The sequence below is a fragment of the Bombus flavifrons genome, chromosome 5 (assembly GCF_040668555.2).
Source record: "Bombus flavifrons isolate JBK064 chromosome 5, iyBomFlav1_principal, whole genome shotgun sequence".
Classification (NCBI taxonomy): Eukaryota; Metazoa; Arthropoda; class Insecta; order Hymenoptera; family Apidae; genus Bombus; species Bombus flavifrons.
In genome coordinates, this window is record NC_138446.1 from 8,479,118 (window position 1) to 8,496,224 (window position 17,107).

Genomic DNA, 17,107 nt, shown 5'->3' on the forward strand with positions numbered 1-17,107 from the left:
CCTCTCGAACTTGGTTTGAAATTAAGATAAGCCGACTCAAAGTGATACTCGGCTCTATTGAAAAGTAATCCCGTTAAAACTTCATCTGTCTTGGAAAAAATGCGTCGCTTGACGACGGAAGATTCTCAGTTGAATAACTTCGTATTAAATAAGTTTTCACTGGTTGGAAATTCTACACTAGCGTCCGTAAGCATTTTTAAACACGTGGTGCAATTCGATCAAAATGTTTCATTGTCAGATGTTTATTACGTTAAGTTGTTACATATGAAACGATCGATTTTACAAACTGTGTAAAAAATTATTCAGAATTTAGCGACTGGAAGTGATGTTAAATAGCATTTGTTAAAGGCCAATTCAAAGTTTGAAGCTAACCATATATATGCTTATAACATTAACATGTATACGTTCTAGAAAAGCTATATGAAAGGGAGAGACAATTTGTTATCAGTGTGAAAAATTTCGATTGAAAAATACAAATGTGAAAAATGGATCGAGAAACTATCTACAAAGAACAATTAAACGTTTCAATTTTAACGATTGTCATTTTGTTTTACAATGGTCAATATGTTTTGAATCTGTTGTAATTGGATCGAGGACATTCGTTTGAAGTTTATTTTACACATTTACAATAATTTGGAACTGTCCAAATATGTACTTATGAATGACTGAATAAATGAGTCTTCCGTAAAGTTTAATATGAACTACTGTTAATATTAGTAATTTAATTCAATAAAGCATTTAGGGGCACGTTATCAGAAGTTTGTTGTTAACTGTGTCGGAATGGCGATTGAACTTGCAGAGGGCTTGGCTGTGAACAGATAAATTTATGTCTTTGAAACGATCAAAGTTTAGTTTCGAGTGATCATGTATAACTGTAGATATGCATAGTACCTATACGACGTTATTTAGCACTGGTAAGTCTGAGTTTCCATTTGGTCCCTTTAGGCAGAGATATATTTCTAACGTGACAAAACGTTCAGAAGAAATAGGACGAGGTGATTGCAAGTTAGAATATATTTCATTGAAACAAATCAAACAGAACAAAATTTATCATTTCAATTCAGATGAAACTGTAGCTTCAAATTAATCTGATTTAAATCAACTTTATGTTAATCCCAAATTCTCGAAGACTCAGATACTTAATACTTTAGCATAAATGATAATGTTTCACTTGTCTTCAGTTTCAAAATAATAGATAGAGCATTTTAAATCAGCATATTTAACGTGTAAAAGATCTCCTCAATTTAAATCCTATTTCTTCACTTGTATTTATGAAAATACAAATTTACATGAACAGCATATTGTAATCATCATATTTCTGGTGAACACACATGTGCCAGTATCCCTAGAGAAATTAATGTGGTATCTAATTTTCAACTCAAATTGATAAGCTCATTCTTATAATTGAATTTCAGAAAACGAAATAGATACATCCGAAGGGGAATTGAAATTTTATTTAATTAAAAGTTGTCATAAACGTATGAAGAAACACGTGTCTCTCGTTTCGTGTGGACAGCAATTGCATTTAAATAGTGGGAATTTTCGATGACAAGTATCAGAATCATGATTTTGGCAGTCAAGTGAAAACACGTAAATGTGCTTGGACGCTAATCTCTATTTCCCGTTGATCTGCAGCTGATCAAATACACGATCAATCGGAAGCACGGCTAAGTAGCGAAAGCCGACGAAATGAGTTGATTGCCGTACTACAAACGTTTCGAGGCCGATTCTATGTATCGATTAACGTCGGCTCCACGATCATCGCATATTTACACAGGAAAATTATAGGCTACTATAATCGGCTCAATTAACTCTTTTCGATTTAGTGAAACGCTGTCTCACACATTCGCCTATGACACACCGTCACAGGAATTTCTCTTCTTCTTCTGCTTCTTTTCGTCTCATTCGCGACTGAAATTCCCAGAGTGGAGAAAATTAGAAATTTCCCTGTGCCTATCCGAGCTACTTCAGAAGTCTCCTGGAGATTTTCTTTTGGACGTAACATTATTAAAACTAGGTGAGGCTTTTTATTTAAGTGGAAGGGAATTAGAGGAACCCGCATTAGAATTACCTAATGGAAGTTGGGTTTCACAGTGAATGATCACGTTTCATGATCGAGCTGTTCGTAAGATAGTTACAACGATCAATTTTATAAGTTGAAAAGAAGAACGTGTTGAAGTAAATCATTCGTTTTTTGAAATATTGAACACTAATCCTGCGATAAATTACTTTCCTCTTCGTTTTTTATTCGCCCTACAGTTTTTTCGATCAATCCTTCAAGGGATTGATAAATTGCTCAGTAAAACAATTGAAAAATGTAAAAAAGCTTAAAAATTTATCGGTGTATCCCTCGAGAAGTTTAATTATTGAAAGTTGAAATTTAGGATACAAAGCTTGATTAGATTGACTACTACGCTGCAGATTTGTTGTGCAAATTCATACTTTTGAAAATGCAATTTAAAAAAAAAGAAACAAATAATTGTCTCATCTATCGAGTATTATAGGAGGCGCTGTACTTTGGATATTTTATATACTTCTTCATATTGTGTACATTCGATGAAATTTTCCACTTATCGCCTAGAAAATTTTGCATGAAAATCCCGAGTCTATCGATTAGTCTAGTCGTAGATATATTTCTCGTTTCAATTTCTTCGATACAAATTTTATACAACCAACGTCGATGATTCTAACAGTTAGGAACATCCGAGAAGCACGTTTGAAAATCTTCTATCAGAATCAAAAGATCATTTGATCGTATAAGGCTATTAAATTAAACACGTGGATAAAAAACAAGGTGATCGATTGATCGCGTGCAGGTGGAAACATTGGATAACGTTCTCGAGCGGATTACAGCCGAAGGATTGCATTCGCGAATTTCCCTGTGTTTACGAAACGTTCGATCGCCCATCCGCAAACAAGATGCAGATCGCGGGGTTGTGAACGAGCCCTGTTCCCCCTGTTAATTCCCCTCGTTCCCTTGATTGCACCGGCTCAAGAGAACCTACAGGAAGCTGTTAGCCCTGTGTTGTTATGCGCCAGACATAGTGCATACTGTGACGGACGACAAATATTCTGCTTCTCCCGAGACGCCAACGCGTGTTTGATGCCTCAGCTTCTCTACACACAATGAGAAATTCCCGTGTTTCTGGTTGATGCTGGTGAGAATACATGAAAGTTGGAAAGAATTGAGCGTATGATTAAGCAGATGAACGTTGAAGTCCAGATGTGCTCAGATTTTAACATCGTTTTGTTGTGAAATTTTCTTTGGAGGGTTCTTAAATTGTTGAGTACCTATATCGTATGGAATTGTATTGCATGTGCAAGTACATATCATAAAATATTAGAATTTAGGTATTGTTAGATAAGATGGTAAATGGATTTTTGGCGATGCTCTTTGGGAAGTTGCTAAATCGTAAAATGTAAATGGTATATTTTAGTAATGATAATTTGTGAAAGTCAGCGCGTAATTAAGAATATGAAGATTGGATTGTAGGTGTCGAGGTTGGTAAAGTTTATTGGGAAGTTATTAAATTATAGCTATCTGAAGAATGTGTTTTCGTTTCTGTGGAAGTTAAGATGTTTGTTTAATTCAGCAGACGAATGTTGTCTTTTAGGTATAAGAGTGTAGTATGAAGTTATGATTGAGTATTTGTTGAAGATATTTTTTCTTGTAAATAATGAAATAGTGAGATGTAAAAATTACAAATTCTGCTTATGTATGATATATACTCTTTTCAACAGTTTTCAAAGAAAATGTGAATTCTATATTTTCATAATGCTGGACCTTTAATATCATTATATCATATTACTATTACCATTGCTTTCTCTCATCCTTTAATTATTTATATCATAAATTTCTCACTTCATAATAAACTCGCTTCATAATCAATTCCATGGCCACGAAGATTACCCACCGTTCAAAGTGAAGCTCGTGTGATAAATTTCAGTGCTTGGAAATGCATCCTGCAAGGGCAAAAGCCGAGGATCGTTTCGTGCAACAGTTCTCTTGTTCGCAGTTTCCGTTCGATTCTAGTCGCGTCCGACTAGATTCCATCGTAACGAGGAGTCGGACGAGCCATTAGGTCGACGTCGCGACCGACGACGTCTCCGGAAATTGGTTGTTTCGATCGGAGTTCGGGTGGCGCGCGTGCGGCAACTCATCGAGCACCGGGTGTCTCGTTCCTCGGCCGTTTTTACCGGTGCACCGATCACCGGGGAATCGTTGGAACGCCGGACGACCGAGAAAACGATATCTGTCAAAGGCACGTGCGACGTGACGTCGTTTCGACGACCAGGTCGCTATTCCACGCTCGTTCGTTAGAATTTCGACGCCTCTGCCGTCCTACGATTGAATCGTCAGTCTTCGAGTCCTCTTAATGTTTAGGAACGTCGTTTAGTTTCACTCGACATTTCTATTATTTTTATTCTTAAAGCAGAATTTGGTTTGTTGGTTTCTTTTATTTATTTATTGGCGAGAGATGCTTCGGATTTTCTTTTTAATTTAATACAAGGATGCTTTTCAGTAAAATTTTCCCTTCTTCAATTTTCTTTCATCCTCTGCTTGCTTCTATATAATCTAATCGCGTATCTTATTCGTTTCAATCAATCAATTTATCTATTAAACAAACATAGATATTCCTAAACAGCTTCGTTTCTTACTCTTACTCTTCTTACTCTTATTGCAGTTATATGAAATAATAAATATAGGCATTTCCACGATCTGCGCTATGAGAATCGTCGGCTTGTAAAACAAAACAAAAAAAAAAAAAAAAGAAAATAGCAATTAACTCTTTTTATAGGAATTAATCGGTTAACTCGTTTAAATTTTCGATTTTCTATAATAATATACAATATTATATACAATATACAATAATATAATAGTTATATGTATAATAATAGTGTTGAGAATTGTGGATCTTAATTGCCGAAATAAAAGTAAAGGAACACTAAGGTTACACTTAGAATTCATATTAAAATAATTATAGATTTATTTAACAAATGATTTCCAGGATCTTCGTCGATATACATTTGCACGCGTCTCAGCATTCTCTTTGTCTCTCCATCTTCCATACCACACTGCCAACGGAACAGCTACATTCATCCGTTTTTCGAGACGCCGTGTACACACATATTTCCACACACTCATACTCACATACGTGTGTCACTACTACGCGGCTAATCTAGTCTAGCACACAAAATTATACATATCTCAATAAATAGTATATAATTATAAACGTAATATACAATATTTTCTATAATAAGAAACAACCTCCTATCCTAATGATAATTACGATGATAATAACGAATGATATTACGTTGGCAACTGATTGCGGATTTTGTCATTAGGTAGTAATGACAAATAGTTCGTGTAAGCTTCATCTCCATTTTTCTCGATAAATGCGGATTGAAGAGCTTACAATCTACGTGGACTAATCGTGGAAACAGAAATTGTGTAGCTAAACCAACATTGTTCTATTTGGATCGTTCGAATCGCATTGTGTGGTCGTCGTTGTCGAACGATAATGAGCACGCGCCCTAGGGAATAATGCGATCTCCTCTGTTTCTATCGTGACGAATTTCGGTAATCCGTGGCGTTTGACGTTCAAGATATCGCGATTGGTCGGGGGCCCAGTTTACCAGCTAATTAGCGATATCCGGAAGGACGACGCGTGCGTGTCGCAGCTGAATGCGCATTTCAATGCGTGCTGTTCCAATTAACCGGTGGCCCGGCCTACTGGGTTAATTGGCCACCGATGATCGATAGACGCGTTAAAAACGCGCCATGCTTCGACTCTGTAGAAACAGCGGATGCTAGAGAAGTTCACCGTGGAATAGAAAAATTGATTCACGGTGTTGTTTAGAATCATTCGAGCGGTTTTATTTAATATTTGTTGCTCGAATCTTGAACATTATTTCGTCGATTTTGTATTGACTTTTAATTTTATTCGCATTGATTAAATTGTAAGTTACAGGTTGGATATAGTTCGCTTTTATAGTTAACTTTTGTATATTTCTATGGCGGCACTCGACAACAAATACCGCCACTCGACACTAACTTCTACCGGACGACGGTAGCGCAGTGGTTGCGCCTGTCCTGTTTTGCAACCAAGTTTCAGGACAAAAAAATCAACCAAAAACAAAATTACATAAAAGCTCCGCTCCCCAGCGGCTTAAATCCAAAGAATAGATTTAAAATCACAAAAAATGTAAAACACCGACACATAATATAGTATGGCTACTTCGTACCGTCGCGTATCGGTACTTTTGCCTAGCACATCATTACCAAAATTCACAGTTTATTATGAATACCAAAATGTAACTAAAATTGTATCCTTGGTTAAATAAACATCATTAAAAAAAAAGCAGTGGTTGCGCCTTAGGTTACGATAGTTTCGCAACCCGGGTTCGAATCCCGGCGCCCATAGTCCGATTTTTCTTCCATGGCACATAAATGAGAAGAAAGCAGCAGTAGCTTATAGCGACGTCTCTACATCATCAGCAACAGCAGCAACACTATCGCGACGACTACTATTACACCTCAATTCTAAGTTTCATTAAAACTCGCTATGGATTTGTGAAGACAGTTCGCGTTGTTATTTGAATACGTTTAAAGTAGCTTTGTTTGATATTTGTTACTTTAATCTTGAATGTTGTATTGTTTAGTTTTTGCTGGATATTTAACGACGAACTACATTTTTCAACTATGGACGATCAATTGCAAATTTTTTGCCGATAATCTGTGTAAACTTTTACGAGGTAGAAGTGGATTTTAGATGGAAGATATTTAGTATATTTACAGTATATGGTGTAAGGAAGATACAATTATCCGTGTATGTAGCAGTGAGAAAATTTTTCTTTCATTTTTTAATCTTGCTAATATTATTTAGATCTTTATCGTCTTTATTAAAATTTTGTAAAATGTTGCAGTGTGTAACGTTTACTATTAAAAAAAGGGAAACAGTTTTTGAATCGTAACACATTTTTATAAAATAATATTATTACAAAATAATTTCATGGAATAATAGAACCTTCATTTTTGAAAACAGCTTACTTGTAAAATTAATTTTGGAGAATATCTAGATATTGTTCTTCTGGTAAACGATAATATGATCTTGTCATAAATCAATCTATTTTTATAATTTAAATGTACTAGAATAATCAATACTTCTATATCATTTCCTCTATTACTATAGAAAATCGAAAATTTAAATGAATTAATCGATTAATTCCTATAAAAAGAGCTAATTGCTATTTTCTTTTTTTCTGTTTTACGAATCGACGATTCTCATAGCGCAGATCGTTCTCGATTATATACCAATGGTTTCACGATGCTGTTTTATATGAAATTATTAACCTTCGTTTCCTCGTTGCTCTTGTTAGGGGAAAAGGAAGTAAGATGGAACTCTGTCAGGAATTAAATGATTTCTTTAATTCGTTATTTCGAGGAGCGCCTGGAACGGTTGATGAGAAAAATACTTAATTTTCTGGTCGGAATTGAAGGAATGGGAATCATTTAGGCTATTATAAATTTGCAGTCTGATAACTAGTTTCTTTTTTGGTGGAAGATAATTCGAGAATTTATAAAATGATGCAAAGAAATAGTCAAATGAGTCACACTGTAATTCAATTAATTATTCATTCATATAAATTAAACTCAAATAGAGTAACAATTTAACCAAAGAAGTTTAGCAGCTGCTAGATGTATTGATAGGTAAATATTAAAAATTGGCAATTTAACAAAGTGGCGAAAAAGTGGGAAACAACATTGATCAATCCCATAAATTGATTTCATATTTATGTTATCGTCTTACAACAAACCGACTTAAGTAAGCTATTTATTTCTTGACAATCGAATATTAATCGTATGCTTGCGTAATGAAATTAATAAAAAGTGAAGTTGATCCGTTTGATTTTTGAGAGGCTTTTTCATAGATGACAGCTTAAGACAATGAGAATAATTCGTAAACGAAAAAGTTATACAAAGTTTATATTTTAAACTATCAACTATTTGATAATATTTAAGACCATTATTTAAGAATCAAATGTAAGATTACAATTTAGAAGTTTTTTCAATTTTTTGAGATATAATACGCATGATCTAGAAAGTTAAAACGCAACATTTCCAGGGACTGAAACTCTATTTCTTGAGATTTAAAATACTAAAAATTCGGATTAAATTCTAACGTGCTGAGGCTGGAGATTAAATTGTATTAAGATCCAATTCCCAGAGATTTTAAAGCTGCAACATAGAGATTCCAAATCCCTTTTACAAGTCTCTTTCCCATGTTGCTGCTGCAATCCATCGATCACATCCTAGTTCTGTCCTTCTGCTATCTTCTTTACGAGAGCCTCAGATTCAACAATTTCGAACAACAGGCGCGCAAACACGATAAAACAGTCTTCCTAGCAGTAAAACGCTTTTGAAATAACTCCATTCTGGTTAACTCGATATCAGCATCCGCTGTGATAAGTTGAAAATGGATCTGACCGGTTAATCCAAATGTCCAAATTATCTGTTTCCAAATACACATTATCATCTTACTTTAGTATCATATTGTTTTACAAGTTTAGTCAAAAGGTTGGCATAAAATTGTAGGAGAAGTATTATGAATTCAATCATCTACGTATTTTTCTTTGTATCTTTATTATGTTTTTTCCTACATAAAACTAATTCAACAACATGGTACTTTATTAAACTCTATTAAACATTATAGTGTCGTATTAACAAGCTTTTTATATTTCTTCTTTTTCGTATTTTATATATTTTTGCACATTGGATATACAATTTTGTATCCTTTAATTTCACATAAAAATTCATACTTTCGATCGTGATATTATACTGGGATTTCATGCGGCTCGTGTACAATTGAAATATTAGGTTGTCCGAAAAGAATCTTTCTTTCGCAAACGTGTTTTTTTACAACAGTGCACCTTCAAGTCTGTGAAATGTCGCGGTGTTTATCTCAACAGAACAAAATGGATCGTACGTAATTCAACAAAATAATATAAAACAAAAAACGTTGCGCGTCTATTATTTCCTCATAAAACGAAAGAAACTTTTCGGACAACCTAATAGACGCTATGATAAGACAACGGTGTGCAAATATTTATTTAGCCACTATATATGAAACGAAATCTGAAAACTGAATTACATTCATACGTATATTCTGTTGCAAGTGAAATCGATAGCTATTGTATGCTATACTATTGTACGTATATCTGGGATCTTATGCAAATTCAAATGGCTGTTCATATAAAACTGAGGGAGGTTTCAATCGTTGTTCCACTGGCTGTAAAAACTGTCAGTTTTCGCCGACTTTTACAAAAAACCTCATAGCACTAACAAAGAATTTTTTACCTCTGCGAAAGTATTGCATTATGAGCATACAAGCTTCGCTTCCTTTTAGTTTTAATCGTAAAGGATGATCCTCTTTAATAAAATTTCTTGTTCCATTTGTAAAGTAATTTTTGCAATGCGGAAATATTAAAAATATTTCTATGTTTGTATACTCGTGCACGCGACGAACGTAGTTGAAACTGTATGGGCTATTCTCTTTTTATCGCTAGAATTCTGTTTCTCAAATATAATACTACAACCTAGTACTTAGATGGAGTTCGCGTGAACGTTGATTCGTCAATATGTGATTTCAATAAACATATTCTTTGTTAAGAGCATTTAATTTAGTTGTTGAATTGAACACATTAAGAGTCGATGGTGCTTTGATACAATACCTGATTTCAAATTCTTTCCAATCAATTTATGTTATTGTGTCGTGCTTTTCAACACTACGGTTATACAAGCAGAGACAAAACACTCATTTAATGTCTTTTTCATCGCTGTTCTTTCTTCTAATTTAGATTCTATTGGGTTGGCAACTAAGTGATTGCGGATTTTGTCCTTAGGTGGTAATGACGAAATCCGCAATCACTTAGTTGCCAAGCCAATATAATTTTACACGGCTCATAGTATCAAATATCTTTTGCATTCTGCAAATCTTTATTTTGTCGCCGATTTGTGCAATTTTTTTCTGCTGAAATATTTATTATTTTGATACGGGTTTTGTTCCTTTGTAAGACAATATACATAGAAGTTCTTCAATGACATCGTATCTACGCTAGTTCTAAATTGAATTAGAAATGGACTAGCGATAAACTTCAGCTACAGCAAAGAGATGTATCTTCAAAAATCGACAATTGTACAATATTAGTTATATTTGTAAATACCGTGGTCACTTAGTTTACCACGTTATTATTGGTAACTTTATTTAAACTATTAATTCATATTTCAAAATAATAAACAATTCGCACGTAACTCGGTCGACTGAGAGGAATGCTGCAAAATTCATCTCTTATTTTCTAACATTACACGTTCCTATCTCGAAACATCCATCCATTGGCAAATATTTCCAATATTTCCTGGAACACAATCACAGTCATCGCAAAATGATTCTATATTCCATTCGATCTCTGACTGGCATTTCGCATGGAAGAGGCAAGAAAACCGGCAGACATTCATCGTTATTACCGTGATTGTTGACGCGTGATAATTTACACGGCATCGAAACGAAGATTTTAATTAGAAAGTGAACGAGAGCGAATAAATAATATAACGTCGTTGAACAACGAGGCACTGGTTATCGATTGACATCGGGAATATCGATGCTCCTGTTTACGTGCCCCTTTCGTTGCTATATCATTAAAATAATGTCTGATAGCTGAAAGAAGGTTTAAGAAAAAAAGAAAATATAATTCTAAAATGTTGGGATCAAATTTTAAAAGAGTGTACTATTTGTCAGAGTAAGCAAAAATATTAATAAATATGTGGATTTAAATATCGTTAGATTTGGAGTTATAACAGGTTCTTATGAGTAAAGTTTTACTTTCTTGAGAATGTTATATAAGTAGACCGCGATTGCTTACGAGTATATGAGAAATTTTAATGCGGAAGGATGTATAAAATCCATATATAATATGCAAGAATGTCTGGAAGCTCGAAAGTATTTATTGTATTTGCCATAGTATTTAAAGAACGAGACGAATCTCTATTTTTACATTTGCACAGATTTGGAGATAAAGAAACAGCAATTGGTTCATACGGTAACATAGCTAATTATCTCCGACAATTTGTATTTGAATCGTCATTAATCCTTTGCAGAACTCTTTCTTCTAAGTGAATACTATAATTATCGATCTTTAATGTAAACCTAGATATATTACACATAATAAATTAGAATTAAAGCTATGACAAAATGAAACATAAGAAAACAAAAATATCTTGCTATTTCAATAAAAGTAAACAACTGTACTATGGAAAACATTCGCGTACTTTTACTAATTGAAAAAGCAAACAGTCTGATATCAGTGTCTGATGAACGATAGAATTGGTTTATTAGAAAGCATTGAAATCGATTATTCCGAACACGATCGGTAGATGTACAAGATGGAAAAAGAGAGAAGGAAAGAGAACGCGTGCAAATCGACGGATCTATCTCGATTTTAATTAAAATGGATTCACGCTGCAATCAACCGTTTATTTATTAATTAACATCGTCGATGTTTCGGTGGTTGCGTGATATACCATCAGGGATCGATCGTGATTTCCAGGAGGCGAAAATAATTGAAAATTATGCGCGGTCGTGGTAACAAATTGAAATTGTGAAAAACGGAAACGATTAAACGGCGAAGATCGGAAAAAATCGTTGACCCAAACGTCGCTCAAAATACAACCTCGATACAGTTTCCAGCTATTTCGTCGATAAAAAATATGGATTATATTGGATGGCTCCTCAGAATGTAAAAGTTGATGATATTTGAAATTTTTAATATTATTGTCCGGCAGTTTGAAGGTATTTTCTGATCGCGTTTTGGATATTTCCACCGATGTGAATCAGAATATTAATCATATATAGAAAATAAAACTTGACGATGTTTGACATTTTTTATACCATTCTACAATTCGAATTTGAAACAGCTGTAGTTCGTAAGATCGATATTAATCACATACGCAGCTAGTTATGTGGCAATAAGTATAGAATGTTTATGTATTCATGTAAAATTTGAAGGTGAAAAAATGCACAGTACACGTGTACCTAAAGATATTCAAAGTATTTTTGTACCATCTTCCATGTTTTGGAGTAAATTAATATAAATCGAAACAAGAATATAAATAAATCAGAATTGTAATTTATACTATTTTCTATGCAAAAATATATTACTACGATGTCGAATATCGCACTAAACTATCGTGCAACCCCTTCTCAGACACAGTATCCAATATCGTCCACGATATCCAAGAACAATATTCAATATTTCTTGGAAAGATCGCAATACATCCATACAATCGTCTCGTCTTCTCTTCATAGTGCTCACGCTTGTATATAACAAATTTCGGATTTGCTAGTTTATACTTTTCTGCGTGTTCTGTACGAAGAAGAAAAGAAGTGAAAGGAAGAGAATGGAGAGAGGAAAGTTCGAGGATGTCGATACAAGAGTCACTCGCACGCAGACGGCGATGACTTGGGGACGGGCAAGAGTCTCGACAAAGTAATTCCCATTGTACGCGAGAAAATACACGGGGAGGGCCACTTAACATCGCCACTTTTCAGCGACCCTTTCATCGCGCATTGTATCAGAAAACCGGCGCCGGATATACTCGTACGATATTCACCCTGACGCTTCCTGTTTCCGTTGGGTTTCCTCCCTTTTTCCGAACTTCCTAGGTTAGAACGTTTCAAGTAACTTTATTCAAGCGATTTCACGCTTTACGACGCGTTACGAATCAGATTTTGCTTTTTTGAAAATTCCGACTGGTAGCAAGTTTTATGGATTTATTTGGTTCGTTCTTTTTCTAATCACGTGTATCTCGTTTTCTACGTAGTTCTATCTATTTCCATGTAATTTACGATTTTACGAAGTTTACAGAATTTTTCTATATTTTTCTATATTTCTAATTCGATAAGTATAAAATATCTACCTCTTTTTTTTTTGTATCCTGATATGTTTCTATAGCGCGATATAATGACGTGTAAGTTATTCTATTTCTCGCTGCGATTCGTTGGTTCGAGTTGAGTCTGAAGCAGAGCAAGAGTAGATGCAAAATTTTGCAACAAATTGCTCGTTGATTATGGAAATTGCTTTCCTAGCCGGCCACCACTACGCTTTCGCACGAGTTTATGTTGATAGAAGACGGAGAATCAATATTTTGCCACGCGTTGCTTCAACCTCTGAGAAATCTCGATTTTAAGGTAAACTAACAAACATTTTGCGTACGTGATGAGGAATGTGGAAGTATTTTCTGAAGTTTACTTGTGGTCAGCGAGTGAAATGGTAAAAAGATGTTTCTCATAAATGCGTTATACATTAAGGAAAATTTGCATGCCAGATAAATTAAGATTTTAACTTTTATTAATCATTTTTCTTGTAATTATAATTAATCTAAATTTAAGAAAAAAAAATAGAAACGATACGATATAAGATAAAAAGATTATTCTGTCAAATATAGATTTATGAAATGTACCAATAATTTTTTCACGCGGATATGTGCAAAAATTTATCATAATTCGTTCTTTTTTCATATTTAATTACAAACCGTAAATTTTCTCGTACGTATCTTTTATTATTTTCTTACTCTTCGGACCCTTAACTACGTATCCGTATTCCGACTAAAAAAATATAAAAAATTTCTTTATTTTCTTCTTGCTTCGTTCCTTTCTCATCATATATTCGTTTGCGTGAATAATTTTATGACTCACTCTAACTTAATAATATAATTTTCAAACTGGAATAGCACCTTTTCAACTGTTAATTTCCTCTAAGATCAATTTGATCCATCGGAAGCGAAATTTTAAAAGGAAATGGAATTAATATAGATATCCAAGTTTGAAGTGAATTCGTCTTGTCGACAATTTGATCAAAGATGCACGTGCTTGCCCAGCAATGTTGCAACAGAATTATGTACGATATATAGTTGGAAGTTGAAACACAGTCGTGTCGGATTCACATATCATTTCCTGTCACGTTTATCTGGTTGAGAGTGTATTCTCGAGTTGACAAATTAACAGAAGCAGGATCACGGTGCGAAGTTATTCGATGATTCGACGAGTTAAGCAAAGTTTCGTCTCGCTTGAGACGCTTCGTTTTCCTGTTCAGAGTTACGAACGTATTTGACTGTCACGTTAAATGTCAAGACACGTAGTTCGTACCTTAGTATTTTCTCTCGATATCTCGTGAAAATTTGAAATAGATGCTTTTACGGTTAAGTGCAAAGGATTTTACAAATTTCGTGTATACGCGTTGCTATTCGAGGAAATTTCAAGGTATTGAATGGAAAATTGTAAGTCTAAATTTTAGAAGATGCAAGTCTTTAGATTTCTTAATTCTCGATATTTCAAATCTTCCAAATCTTCACAGTTTTAAATTTCCGAATTTCCAAAATTGCTAGTACTCGAAGTTCTGTTACTTTCAAATTTTCGCAATTCTAAATGTCAACTCTTTAAATCTCGAAAATATCAATTTTCGTCACAAATGTCAAGTCCGACGTATATTAAATTTATTTCTATTTTCCCGACTCTGATGGAAAAAATTCTTCTTCAGGCAAACCTTCGATTATATGTGTCTCGAACTTTTAATTTCTTGTCGTAATAGTCTTCGTCCTATGTGGCTCATCAGCTTCGATAGCTGAATCAATTTGATCAGCTAGGAAGTTGCAAAGACTCGCAAAACTCGGGACGTCACGTCGTGCGAACAATTGGGACGTGATGCACGCCGATAAGCGTATTATCGAATTAATTCGACGTGGTCAACTTTCTTGTCGATGGTTTTGTTTTCTAATTTTTTCCAGTTTCGAAACGAGGCACGTGTCTCTGTGAAATTAGCCGCGCTAATTTCCTGAATAATTGACCAAAGCTCCGATCCTTTCTCCGACTCTTTTTATTATAACGAATTAAATTGATTCTTGATCTTGCTATTTAATTATCGAATTTTTATTAAAAGGAAGAAACGTAAAAAGAAAGAGGATAATAAAGTAAAAAGAAAATAAATTATAGAGGACTCTATATCATATTTCCATGCTGCTCACCTTCTTCCCAATTCTACTTTTCCAATTTAATTTAACAAAATGTATCTACCGATTGGTCATGGCTAATTTTATAGATAAATATTCACAGTGCTGATTGATTAAAATTGAGAATCATAAAAGTTCAATGCATTATTATTGCAACAGAACAGTATAGGTATTTGACAGACAATAATACGTTTCTTAAACTTAAAGTATCTTTACTATTCATAACTTTTTACAGTTACCAGCTCTAGCCATGCTAATATTATATCCATATTAGAGAATCATCAAAGGCTTATAAAAATAAATAAATTAGTAGCATAGGCACACGATTATATTAAGTATTATACATGTCCAACGAAAGTGATATGTAAGCCTAAGAACATATTTTGAAGAAGCGGTCATACTGACCAACATCACAGTGACTTGGATAGATACCCAGCATATTTGCAGTTCATCGACTGCATGTGCCAAATAAGTCGACAGGTTCCCATTGCGTTTAACGAACACTTCCTATCGATATCACGATTTTTCGTTACTTATACCTTTGTACATTTAGCATATTTTCATTTAGCGGGTATATCAAACATCGTTGTACGTTTATTATAATCATCGCAGTCATAAATACAGAGAGAAGTGGAATAAAAACTGTCTTGTTATGGTTCTACGTGAGTAGAGTCAGTTTTTATCGTACTAGTCTGTTTGCAGATTGCTCTAATGCAAGTCGTTAGCATGATATGTATCAAAGCATGGAAAAGTTTGTATCGTAGATATTCACACTCATTGCAGTATGCGATAATTGGTATGCAAAACATTGTTGTGACTTGCTTCTCACAGGTGAACTTGAATCGTTGTTTACGCGTTTTCTTAATCGTCTTCTCCAAGAGTTTTGTTTTTTAACTAACAAGAAAACAGTTAGTTTCAGGAATATCTCGAAAAACAACTCGAGGGAGGTCGCCGTGAACAGACTACTCGTGGAAATCGATCAATGACGTTGCTGGCACTACGTAGGACATATTGCTTTCTTTGCTCATAGCACAACAAACATTCTTTCTTATCTTTCAGTGATGTGAAATTATTTGTATATAAGCTCGGTGTTTTCGCTCGAATCACTTCGCTACGTACAAAACGATAGTTGATAAACAAAAACATTTGCATCTTTTGTGCGAATGATTTTATAAATTGATCCTCCTCCCTAAGTTGTTATTATGAAATATTGAATAAAATTATGAATGTTTCCTAAGGCAACGAATCACATTACGCGCGCAAAGTATCGTATTAGAACGAAATGTTTGGAAATTTCGACTGCGCGTGTACCAGGTATGTAAATATGAAACCGGAATTTGCCTATAAATGGCCCTAGCTGATAATGTAATTATCACTAAACTGCGTCATTGATGCCAAAAGTCTTTGTTGACATCTCACAAACATTTTCGACTGAGAACAATACAAGTTTCATACAACAGCATAGTTTGTAATAGCGTTGAACATGTCAAATTTTGTGCCTGGAAACTACGATTTGCGGACAGCATTTATTTTCTGTTACCATTTGAAGAAAACTGCTGCAGAATCGCATCGAATGCTTGTCGAAACTTACGGTGAGCATGCTCTTGGTAAATCACAGTGCTTTAAGTGGTTTAAAAAATTCAGAAGTGGCAATTTTGACGCGAGGAACGAAGAACGTGGAAGACCACCGAAAAAGACCACTGAGCTGTTAAAACCTGGCGAAACCGTTAATACTGAGCGCTACCGACAACAAATGATCGATTTGAATCAAGCTTTGCGTAAAAAACGGCCAGAATATCAAAAAAGGCAACACAAAGTAATTTTGCTTCATGATAATGCACCATCACATACAGCAAAACCGGTCAAGGAAACGATCGAAGCGTTCAGTTGGGAAATACTTTCGCACGCGGCTTACTCACCAGACTTGGCTCCATCCGATTACTATTTATTTGCATCGATGGGACACGCACTTTCTGACCAGCATTTCGCCTCTTACGAAAATGTACGAAAATGGCTCGATGACTGGTTTGCCTCAAAAGAGCGACA

The 17,107-nt window shown here is 34.5% G+C and overlaps 1 protein-coding gene across 5 annotated transcripts in view; it reads left to right on the plus strand.

Moving 5' to 3' along the window:
• Positions 1-17,107, plus strand: part of LOC138179749 (monocarboxylate transporter 10) — a 327,517-nt gene that overhangs the window by 66,912 nt on the left and 243,498 nt on the right. The gene's annotated exons all lie outside the window — the stretch shown is intronic.